Source organism: Papaver somniferum, unplaced genomic scaffold (genome assembly GCF_003573695.1).
Source record: "Papaver somniferum cultivar HN1 unplaced genomic scaffold, ASM357369v1 unplaced-scaffold_10, whole genome shotgun sequence".
Taxonomy (NCBI): domain Eukaryota; kingdom Viridiplantae; phylum Streptophyta; class Magnoliopsida; order Ranunculales; family Papaveraceae; genus Papaver; species Papaver somniferum.
In genome coordinates this window covers 7,768,632-7,779,080 of record NW_020618825.1, presented here as the reverse complement: position 1 = coordinate 7,779,080, position 10,449 = coordinate 7,768,632, and the positions used below count along the sequence as shown (strand labels likewise).

The window sequence follows — 10,449 nt, the reverse complement described above, 5'->3', positions numbered from 1 at the left end:
TAAGGGCGACCGACAAAACTGTTGGTATTGAAACCGGTGTTGTATCCATACCCGGTTCATAGTTTGTATCTCGTTAGACTACATTTGAAGGTTGAGTCGACACTGAGCTTCATATTTATCGATTTCGATGATGTATCCTGCTAAGTTTGAAGTCAGAACCCTTCTAGAGCTTCGTGGTTCATAGTTTGTTTGTCGCTATATCGCATATTGAAGTTCGAATCGACACTTAGCTTCATATTTATCGATTTCAATGATGTATTCTTCTATGTTTGAAGTTAGAACCCCGCAGAAGCTTCTTGGTTCATAGTTTGTATGCCGTTATACCACATTTGAAGTTCGGATCGACACCGAGCTTTATATTTATCGATTTTGATGATATATCATGCTAAGTTTGAAGTCAGAACCCTCCCGAAGCTTCGTGGTTCATAGTTTGTATGCCGTTATACCACATTTGAAGTTCGAATCGACATTGAGCTTCATATTTATCGATTTCGATGATGTATCCTGCTAAGTTTGAAGTCAGAATCCTGCTGGAGCTTCTTGGTTCATAGTTTTTATGCTTCTTGAGTCTACCAGTGTGAACTAAAGCTACTTCATGACCTGTTTGACTAGTCAAAATTACTTCATGACCTATGTGACTAATCGAAATTCAAACCGGAAGCACAAAGAGAAAGCACAAAAGCACAAAGAAAACACACTTTCTTATTTTTTCTGTTTCATTCCCATATATGTTTGGAATTTTTTTTATAATTGAAGGTCGATAATAATATCTTAAATTTATTGATATATTTTTTGGATTTTTTTCATATGGAAAGTTGATAATAAAATCGAATACACGAGTTTGAACTAGCACAAAGAGAAACACACAAGCTTCTCAATCCGTATGAGCGTCCTAAAACGAATCTACACCGTCGCTTAATTTATGCAATCCGTATCAACATCCTAAAGAAAATATTAATTTATGCAATCCGTTTAGGATTCATTCTGTGCATATACAGGGTTTGGATTTTCGTGGATGGGTATGAAACTCTAATTCTCTGTCTGTATTCTCACAAATTCAATACTCTATGTTGAAGAAGATGAAGGAGCTATGCAAAGAAGAACGAGCGTTGGCTAATGACTGAGTACTCATTCTTATAGAGTTTACCAGTGTGAACTAAAGCTACTTCATGACCTATATGACTTGTCAAAATTACTTCATGACCAATGCGAATAGTCGAAATTCAAACCGTAAGCACAAAGAGAAAGCACAAAAACACAAAGAAACATACCAATTATTGAATTCATTTTTCATTTTCCCAATTCATTCTTATACATTTTTTGGATTTTTTTATATCAGAATGTCGATAACAATGTGCTAAATTTATTAATATTTTTCCTGGATTTTTTTTATGTCGAAGGTTGATAATTAAACCGAAAACATGAGTTCGTATTAACACAAAGAGAAAGCACAAAGAAAACACACTTGCCTTGATCCGTATGACACTCTTTACTTAAATCTATACCGTCCAAATATTTTCACAATCCGTATGACCCCATCCTACCACATCTTATCCGTTCAAATTCTTTTAGATAAAACGATTTTTTTCTCTCACTTATCTTCATTCACTTCTCTCGTCTCTCATCTTCCCCTCCCTCAGAAAAAAAAACCTTAACCCAAGTTTCGTTAGCTTCAATTGCTTCGAATCTTCATCACAGAACTCGATTCTTCCATCTCTATATTTCAGTAAAAAATCATCTCTAATCTTCCCCGAAGACTCTCAATTTCATCTTCTACATATTCCTTTGAACAATTCGACGAAACCTTAATTCACTGATTTCCCAAATCCCTGATTCTCTTTTCGATTTCATACTGAATCCTCACAAACCCTATTAGGTCAATTGAAACCCTTAATTTCATCACTGATTTCTCTATTTTACTTCATCTTGAACTCATCCCCAAAACCCTAATTTATATCATCGGATTTACATGTTCTTCTGGTTCTGAATCAAATCACGTACTCGTATTAACACCACCTCTAATAGACACACCTAGATCATTCCCTACCTCTCTTAATCTAAAAAGATATCTATTTCATATTCTGACAATGTTTATGCTGCTACTGATCGAGAAAAGAGGGAAGAACTGATCTCGTTGATGTTGTAGAAGATGAATCTGTAATGGAATTAGGGAATTGATGTCTGTAAGATTTCAAGAAACAAGGGTTTGAGGTGAACTTGAGATGAAGTGAAGATTTAAGGGTTTGATGTCTGTTTTGTTGATGTAGATTACGTTGAGGGGTGCAACAAAATCAAAAGATTAAGGGTTTGATGCCTGTTTTGTTGATGTAGATTACGTTTAGATGAAGTGAATATTTAAGTGAAATTGATGTCTGTTTTTTTGATGTAGATTACGTTGAGGGGTGCAACAAAATCATACTTAAGAACAGTGGAAAACTCTTACATTGACAGCTCTGACGAGGTTCTCTCCTTTTGATTTGGTTGATTTTGATTATAGAAATTTAATTTTTGATTTCTAATTTTTGTTGGTGTAAACAGGGGAACCAAGTGGAGGAGGATATAAAGAAGGGGATTGAGAAGAAGAAGGTGGAAAAGAGGGCAGAAGAAAATGGAAGATGAATTACAGAGGAGGAGAAGAACAAGTAGAAGTTGGTTCGTTTTCTAATAATTGTTTCTTAATCGAATTAGAGTTGAATAACATGCTCCCAAAGGATTTGCTAAGTATCTTGTCTTTTGATTTTGTTTAATTTTGGGCTTAATTTTACTGTACTCAATTGATTTTCCTTTTTAGGTCTGTTTAGGTTATGTATTTTAAGAGACTCTGGGTATGGAATTTTTGTACTGAAGTAATAATTTCTGCTGGATGAAGATGCATCGATCACTCATATCTCTTTGTACGATGCAGTTAATTGAAGGCGAAATGAACCAAGAAATAATTTTTTATGATGAAGAATGCTTCCCCAATGATGAAATGATGTTAATCCCAGTAATTTGGATTCTTTGCACTTGGTAGGTCATGTAAGCTCTTTACCAAATTAGTAAACTTTTGCTATAATCTCGTTAAACGAACCTAAAGCATTAACATTGTGTTTAATTTCTTTCAGGAGAATGAGCAGAGTGCCCTCTTTGCTACGATGGTTTTGCAGTTCTGCTACAAAGAGAATTATTACTGCAAAAGACCATTCTTCAGTTCAGCTTAACATTGGTCATATTGATGACAGTGGTATCTATACTAGACATTTATCCACTTTTTCCCTTAGTGGTTTCGTTCGTTGCCCAGGTAATTGTTGTCATTGTGCTGTTAATTCTAATTGAGTTAATCTTTATTAGGATTTGAGCTAGCTAGTTATGGAGAACTTTTGAAGGTGCATTGTGAGGTTTGATGGCTTTATAGATGAGAATCCATTATCTCCTGATTATAATTATGTGAATCACTTCCTTCATGCTACAGCCTAATCCTTCACGGTGCTTTTGATTCCTTCCATGATGTTATTAGAGTATGAGTACTCCATCAAGATCCCAATGATGAATGATCAGAGAGGAACTTAAACACAAGAATGATGGAAGTATGAATCTCTTATCATGAGCTTGGTGCTACAAAGTCGAAGTAGTGTTCATCTTTTATTTACAAATTAAGGAAATTGTAATCATCATTTTTTAAAGAAATGATTGGTTAGTATTTTATCTTTTTGTTCGTGTAAAGATTGTCTTTTTTTTAAGAAATGATGTAAATTGATCTATGTGATATAATAAAACTTGATTCAGTTTTTAATTTGGTTCATAATTTGTTTTAGTATCAATTTTAATTGTAAGTTTCATTTTAATTTCAATTTGGGATTTATCTAAATTGAAATCGGCTAGATACTTCCGGGCAAAAAGTTTGGTAGCTCAAAAATGTAAGCAACCAAACTTCAGGTTCACTTGTTCTAATATGGTTGGTCTATCTATGAAGCGATCAGTGTTTCACTTGTTGTATTTTGGTTGGTCTAGCTTTAAAGCGATCATTATTTTGCTTGTTGTATTTTGGTTGGTCTAGCTTTAAAGCTATCATTATTTTGCTTGCTCTAGGAAGATCTGTCTAGCCATGAAGCAATTAATAAAAAAGACGTTATATGATAGTTGTTTGATTACTAAAGCGATTGCCTAGCTGCTCTACACTTGTAGAAATCCCACCTTTTGCAACTCGAGAGCGAAAGCCAAATTAAGTCGCTTTAAGGGTTAGAGCGATTCAATATGGGCTTTTCCAACCAAAAATGCCTGGTTGCTTAATCCAACTTTTCTTGTAGTGTAAGTAAATCAGGAGATATACGGCCAGCACTGAAAGCAAGAAAAAAGATAAGTTGTAGATTAAAGGTGTTACTATTCCAGTGTTATGCTTGAGATACAATGCACATATTAAAGAATCAGAGATATGGATGGCTATTAAGATGCTGGAGGACTTTAAGATGCTGGAAATAAATGATCAACATTCAGCTGGGTCACCCATTTGTTTTCTGGATTATGTTATTACTTATTAACAACGAATAAACTTTATTATCTTGAGATCTAGTAGTCCAAGAGCAAAAGCCCTTACTCTCGTGTCCGAAAAGGGCTTAATTAGGAGATGATTCAATGTCTGAAATGAATGGGGGATCTTGTAGATGTTTGACTAAGCCATTAGAGCACCACCATCTATGCATCTACAATTATATTCACCAAAGATGTAACTGACTGAAGACTAAAGCTTCTTAAGCAACATGCTAAGATCCTTCAACTGCTTGCAGAAGAAAAAAAAAAGAGACAACAGTAAGAAAAATCACCACGAAATAGACTTATTAACCGCATAAGCTACTTTGAGACATGTATAATAGCAAAAATCGAAAGAAAAAATAGACAGTGAGGACTTTAAGATTTTGGAAATAAATGATCAACATTCAGCTGGGTTAACCATTTTTATCTGGATTATGTTATTACTCATTAAAAAACGAATAAAATTTATTACCTTGAGAGCTAGTAGTCCAAGAGCAAATGCCATTGCTCTCTTGTTCGAAAAAGGCGTAATTAAGAGATGATTCAATGTCTGAAATGAATGGGGGAGCTTGTAGATGTTTGACTAAGCCATTAGAGCACCACCATCTTGGCATCTACAATTATATTCACCAAAGATGTACGTGACTTAAGACTAAAGATTCTTAAGCAACATGCTAAGATCTTCAACTGCAGCAGAAAAAAAGAAAAAAGACAACAGTACAGTAAGAAAAATCACCACGAAATAAGACTCATTAACCGCACAAGCTACTTTGAGCCATATGTAGTAGGAAAATCAAAAGAAAAAATAGATAGCGAGGACTTTAAGGTGTGTGTAGGCTTTTCTTATAACCTTTATCTATTAGTATTCAAACACGATTCCCCTCGTATATTTATTATATGCCACTGTCTGAACCGAATGTGGCCTAAAATTTCAACATCCAGTTATTCGAAGGCAAATCAGTTAATTGTCCACGCCGATATCAATAAATCAAGATATGAGAGACTAACGCAAGTATTAGATGTATCACAACTGATTTAAGGACTAGACTGAAGAACAAATAAAATCTATCAAATCCAAAATAAAAAAGTTCACAAAAGAATCAATTTCTAGGAACTAGAAAAAGACTAGTCAATTTCATAGTGAGGTTTAATCCTACCTTAGATGGTAGCATTGAACCATTTATGTTTACAAAATTAAATGTCTTCATTTGCTATTGCATTAGGTACAACACATAATATAAAAATATGTGAGAAACTAAGAAACATAGCTGCACCAAGAACTAATAGAACACATGCAAGGAGCTCGAAACAAAAGAAAACAATAACTAGAGAAATAAAAAGCACCCTGCAGAGTCACAAGAATTACCTAATGAACAGACAAAGGTCATGCCTGTAAGGCTCGAACTTGGAATGTAGGTGCACTGTTATGAAGTGTTGTAATGGAGGCGTAAAGTAGCAAGTTGAGTAGCATTTCCTGCATTTCAATGTTATGTACTTAAGACTCTAACTCAAATAGCTCAACATATATAACATAGAGTGTAAGGATACTTGTCTTCTTTTGTTGATTTTGGATCTATAGCTCGTCATAATGTACTAGAAAATAACACTACCAGATGAGCTACATGACAACTTATGTACAAATAAGCTACATGACAACTACATGAATTGAGAATACCTCTCAAAAAGCCTCGAAAACTCTATGCAGTGAGCTTATTTAACTGGCCAAGTTAAGTTACGAGGTAAAAGATTATAACTCATATGCTTTCACTCACAAGCAGCAAACCAGCATAAGGTCTTAGGAATTCAAACTTGGAATGGAGATATGAGTAAAGTATCTTATAAAGAATCCAGATTTCAGTCCCACGCGAGCATCACAAGTTAACGCATTTCCAGTATTTCCACCTCCTTGTATTCTCCTTGATGCTAACTGCACAATTTGGGTGCAAGGTTCATATCAATGGTAATTACGAAGACCTAGAATTCGAGATAAAAGCAGAATAACAGACAAACTGTAGATCCTCAAACTCATCAATATAGAACCTAAAAAACTGTTTCCCAGCAGAACCATGCGGCTAAAGACACCACACCGGTATGCGCATAACCTTGCCAAAGTTTCCAGCTGATTTGGACTTCTCCCTGAATTTTCAAACAAGAATTTTATGAACCACCAACAGTTACACAATAATACTAAGAACCATATGGATACAATATAAAAAACTAATGGAGCAATAATACTTAGCTTGGTTTTGAAATAAAATTGGTGTTATTACAGCTCTCCTTGCATTCTTCTAGTTGATAATACAGAAATAACCCTCCGAAGAGCCACTATTATCCTAAGATAAATGTTCCAGAAGAGTTCAGATAACTAACCTAAAACAATCTCAATACCAACATGAAACAAGCTCAAAATAAAACCAATAAGATAACAAAAACAAAAAAACAAAAAAGAAGCAAAAACTAACCTTATGCATTTGTTTAATGTAATCCCTTTTTGGGCATGAACCAACAGGTTTCAGCTTCTCATCTTGGTTAGGTGAACCTATTGAATCTGTTATCTCAAAATCCCAAGAGATTGTATCTTTAAAACTTTATATCTCCAGTTTGTGTATCGATATTACCTTTCACCGCCTATATTTGTCCCCTCGACCCAAATAACTTGCTCTGTCTCTGCATCCAATTCTACAGCTTCAAATAAAAATGCTCAAAATTTTGACAATTATCATGAATTACTACGGTAATAGAAAGAAGAGAGCATACCACATAAGTCATAAATCATTTACCTTCTTAGCCATATCCTCAATCTCCTTTGACTAACTAATAATTTAAAAACATAAAAACTAAGCGAAATTAGCAAAATTTCACCATAAGTTTAATGCATACAGTAAGTAAATCAAAATAACTTTAATGTTTTTCAAAATAAGTTCAGCAAAGAAGAAAGTCAAAAAAACTTGTATGCTTCAAAGTGAAGCAAATCAGAAATTGAAATACACAGAAACTCAACCCAAAGAATCTGATACGAAATCAAAAGAAAAATCAATGAAAATTTCTACAAATACAATTTACAAAAACCCTAAAAAAATCCTAGAACAAATTCCTAATTTCTTTTCAAATCTGAACAGAAACTGTATAAAACGAAACTCTCTAATAAAATACAAGAAGATCGGTAAGTTACAAACGTTAACAACAAAGACGAAAAGAAGAAAATGGTTCACGAGGAATGAATGGTACCCCTTTGGTTTGTTCAGTGGTTACAGGATTAGATTGGGTTCATGGAATAACTTGGATTTTGTGGAGGAGATCAGGAAGATGGAGAAAAGGTTTGGGTTTAGCAGCAATGATTATAGTAATTTCTTATGATTTGTTTTAGATTTCAATTTGGTGGGGAGTTAAAGAAGACGGAGAAAAGAGGCGCATCTAGAGGAGTGAGAAATAATGAGCCTCTGTTAGAAAGAAGATAAGGAGAGATAGGGAAAGAGATAAAATAAAAACTAAAAAATATTATACCCCGACTATTTTTGACCCTCCGAGATGTGCTCCGTATTTTTCTTACATCGCAGACTGCTTTGACCGGTCCACGGTCGATGACAAATATTGAGGGTCGTGGTTGTGGGTTGGAGAAACCTCCTTTTCCACTAGTGGATTGTGTACCTTGCCTTAAAATAATGCATTCGATTCCATTATTGTTTGTCGCTTAACTCCGTATTCTACATGCCAAACAAGGGCAACCAACAAAAGCAAGCCGAAAAGAAATATAAGAGGAAACATGACTTTACTTCTCCTAAGCCTTTGGGACCTCGTCGAAAAGACGATCAAAATTTGAATGCTTCCCACCGAAGGGCCACGGGGAGTAAAGCCAAATGGATCAACATCAATGACCCACCACCTCAAGCGGAGCAACCAACACATGGAGAATCTGATTCCGAGACACCTACTGAACAAGAAGGTGGTAATAGAGAAGTTGTCGAAGAACAAAGTTATGAGAGTGAAAGTGATGAAGAAGAATGTGAGGGTGAAAGTGATGAAGAAGAAGGTGAGGATGAAAGTGAGAAGCAAGTTGATGAAGAGATATGAGAAGTTCAAGGAGGAGACACTCAAGAACAAGGTAAGACATATGGTAAGAAGATAGATGTTCCAAAGAAGAAGAAATGTGACCACATGCATGACCCGCTGAATATTTTTCCTCGCCGCCCTAAGAATCGTGTTTACGGGTTACTAGGTGATGTAGGACAGATGTTATGGGGGTACAAAGACAGTTGGGATGCCGTCGTTTTCCATACCATAGTAAGTACCTAAACCTTATGCTATGTAACATAAAAATTATTACCCGTGTAGTGTTTTAATTGTTGTCCACCGGGTTTTTTTTTTTTTATAGGATCACAAGGATGTCTTTCGTCTTATGAAGCCAGGAACGTCAGTGAGTATGATGAGGAAATGGCCACTGCAAGCAATAGAATCAACCATTGGAGAAGTTCCGAAAGTAATCGATCTAGTCAATTCTACGGGGTTGATACATGCGGTCGAAAATTTGTTCCGCCTTTGACGAGATATATTACGGGGAAACGGATACTTTGCATCTTCCGTTTGGAGAACTGACGATAACTCCAAATGATGCGAAGTTCATTACCGGTCTAAGCATAGAAGGTGAATCCGTGAATCACAAAGACTACGTGCAATAGCTTGAGTGGGACAAGATTTACCCGTTCACCAAGGATGTGTTCCAATGGGATGAGGAGAGGACCAAGTCAGAGATGCTGGTAGGCAAGTAAAAGCAGAGGATATTCCATCTCTCGAAGGTTAGGGACAACTTCATGGGAACAAAGAAGCTTCGTGCTGAGGGAAAATAGGTGACGCCGGAACGTATCATCGCCACGGCCAATGCGTATGTCCTCTACGTCCTGAGAGCTGTTATCTTTCCCAACATTTCTGGTGCCCGTGTGAGCGCCAACTTTATCCAGCTGTTGCAACCTTTTGATAAGATTCACGAATACTCTTGGGTCACTGCCATCCTTGCACGCTCGTTGAACAAGTTGAGAAAGGCTTATAGGGCTCAAAGGAACCAAATCGGAGGGAATATGTATTTTCTGCAGGCGTGGATATATATGCACTTCCCAATATTTGCTCAAAAGGATTTTGAAAACAAGGAATGAGACCACGAGTATTATGGAGACAAGTACACCTACAGAAGTAAGCCGAAGAACCAAAAATAGGATTATCTGAAGTTGAGATGCCAGTTGGACAACTTGACAACGAAAGATGTTGTCTTTTATCCTTACAAGGAGGATTTGGCTAAAGGAAAAGGAAAAGGAAAAGGAAAGAAGGTTGGGTGGAGAGAGAAAAGTGATTATTTTGGGCATTTGTTTCACGCAAGAGGATATGTAATGTACAACCCGACGAGAATCGCAAGACAATGCGGCTACGTACAAAATATCCCAAAGGAGCACAAGATGTTCAAAATCAATGAGAAAAAAAACCAAATCATATGATAATGATATTGACATTATTCACAACCCTTTACCATCATGTGATTATTGGGAACACAGAGCGTTTCACAGATATCCATGGATGGTCCATCTCGTACAGATGATGATGCAATTCCGGGTTACATGCGGTGGTACCTCAATGTTTCGCATACTCGAGTGATACGAGTAGATAAGAGGCCGAATATAGTGGACAAAGATACAACTCTCGAATGCCTGGTGCGTATTGTTACTCAATTACGGTTTTGTTAATGTTATTATATTTTTTTGTTGAATGTTTGTTCTTTAAAATGGAAACAGAGAAGCCAAGTCGGGCACTTGATAACCCAAACAAAGCTACAAATCAGGAAAGAGAAAAATGTTAAGGCCAATGAAAAGCTGATTTATGAATTGAACAGTCTCGAAGATGTGGAAGATGGTGAAAAGTTTGAGGAGGAGGAGCCAAAGAAGAAGAGGAAGAGAG

At 36.0% G+C, this 10,449-nt stretch overlaps 2 long non-coding RNA genes and 1 pseudogene across 11 annotated transcripts; 1 reads left to right on the top strand and 2 right to left on the bottom strand.

Annotated features, from left to right (window-relative positions):
- Positions 1–1,431: 1,431 nt before the first annotated feature.
- On the top strand, positions 1,432–3,443 carry LOC113326736. Of its 3 annotated transcripts, XR_003348515.1 has the most exons (5): positions 1,432–2,305; positions 2,390–2,461; positions 2,539–2,652; positions 2,906–3,009; positions 3,105–3,443. It is a non-coding gene; the product is annotated as an uncharacterized LOC113326736 (long non-coding RNA). The 3 variants fall into 3 exon arrangements; XR_003348514.1 differs by having other exon boundaries at positions 1,432–2,461; XR_003348516.1 differs by having other exon boundaries at positions 1,432–2,461; positions 2,906–3,018.
- Positions 3,444–4,079: 636 nt separating this feature from the next.
- LOC113326735 lies at positions 4,080–7,958 on the bottom strand. Of its 8 annotated transcripts, XR_003348507.1 has the most exons (10): positions 7,738–7,958; positions 7,290–7,323; positions 7,128–7,188; positions 6,972–7,048; positions 6,550–6,842; positions 6,185–6,436; positions 5,876–5,983; positions 4,982–5,196; positions 4,574–4,753; positions 4,080–4,317 (listed from the first exon to the last, which is right to left on the bottom strand). It is a non-coding gene; the product is annotated as an uncharacterized LOC113326735 (long non-coding RNA). The 8 variants fall into 8 exon arrangements; XR_003348512.1 differs by lacking the exon at positions 4,080–4,317 and having other exon boundaries at positions 4,319–4,753; positions 7,128–7,176; positions 7,267–7,323; XR_003348509.1 differs by lacking the exon at positions 4,080–4,317 and having other exon boundaries at positions 4,319–4,753; positions 7,128–7,194.
- Positions 5,394–5,466, bottom strand: LOC113327471 (annotated as a pseudogene).
- Positions 7,959–10,449: the final 2,491 nt, after the last annotated feature.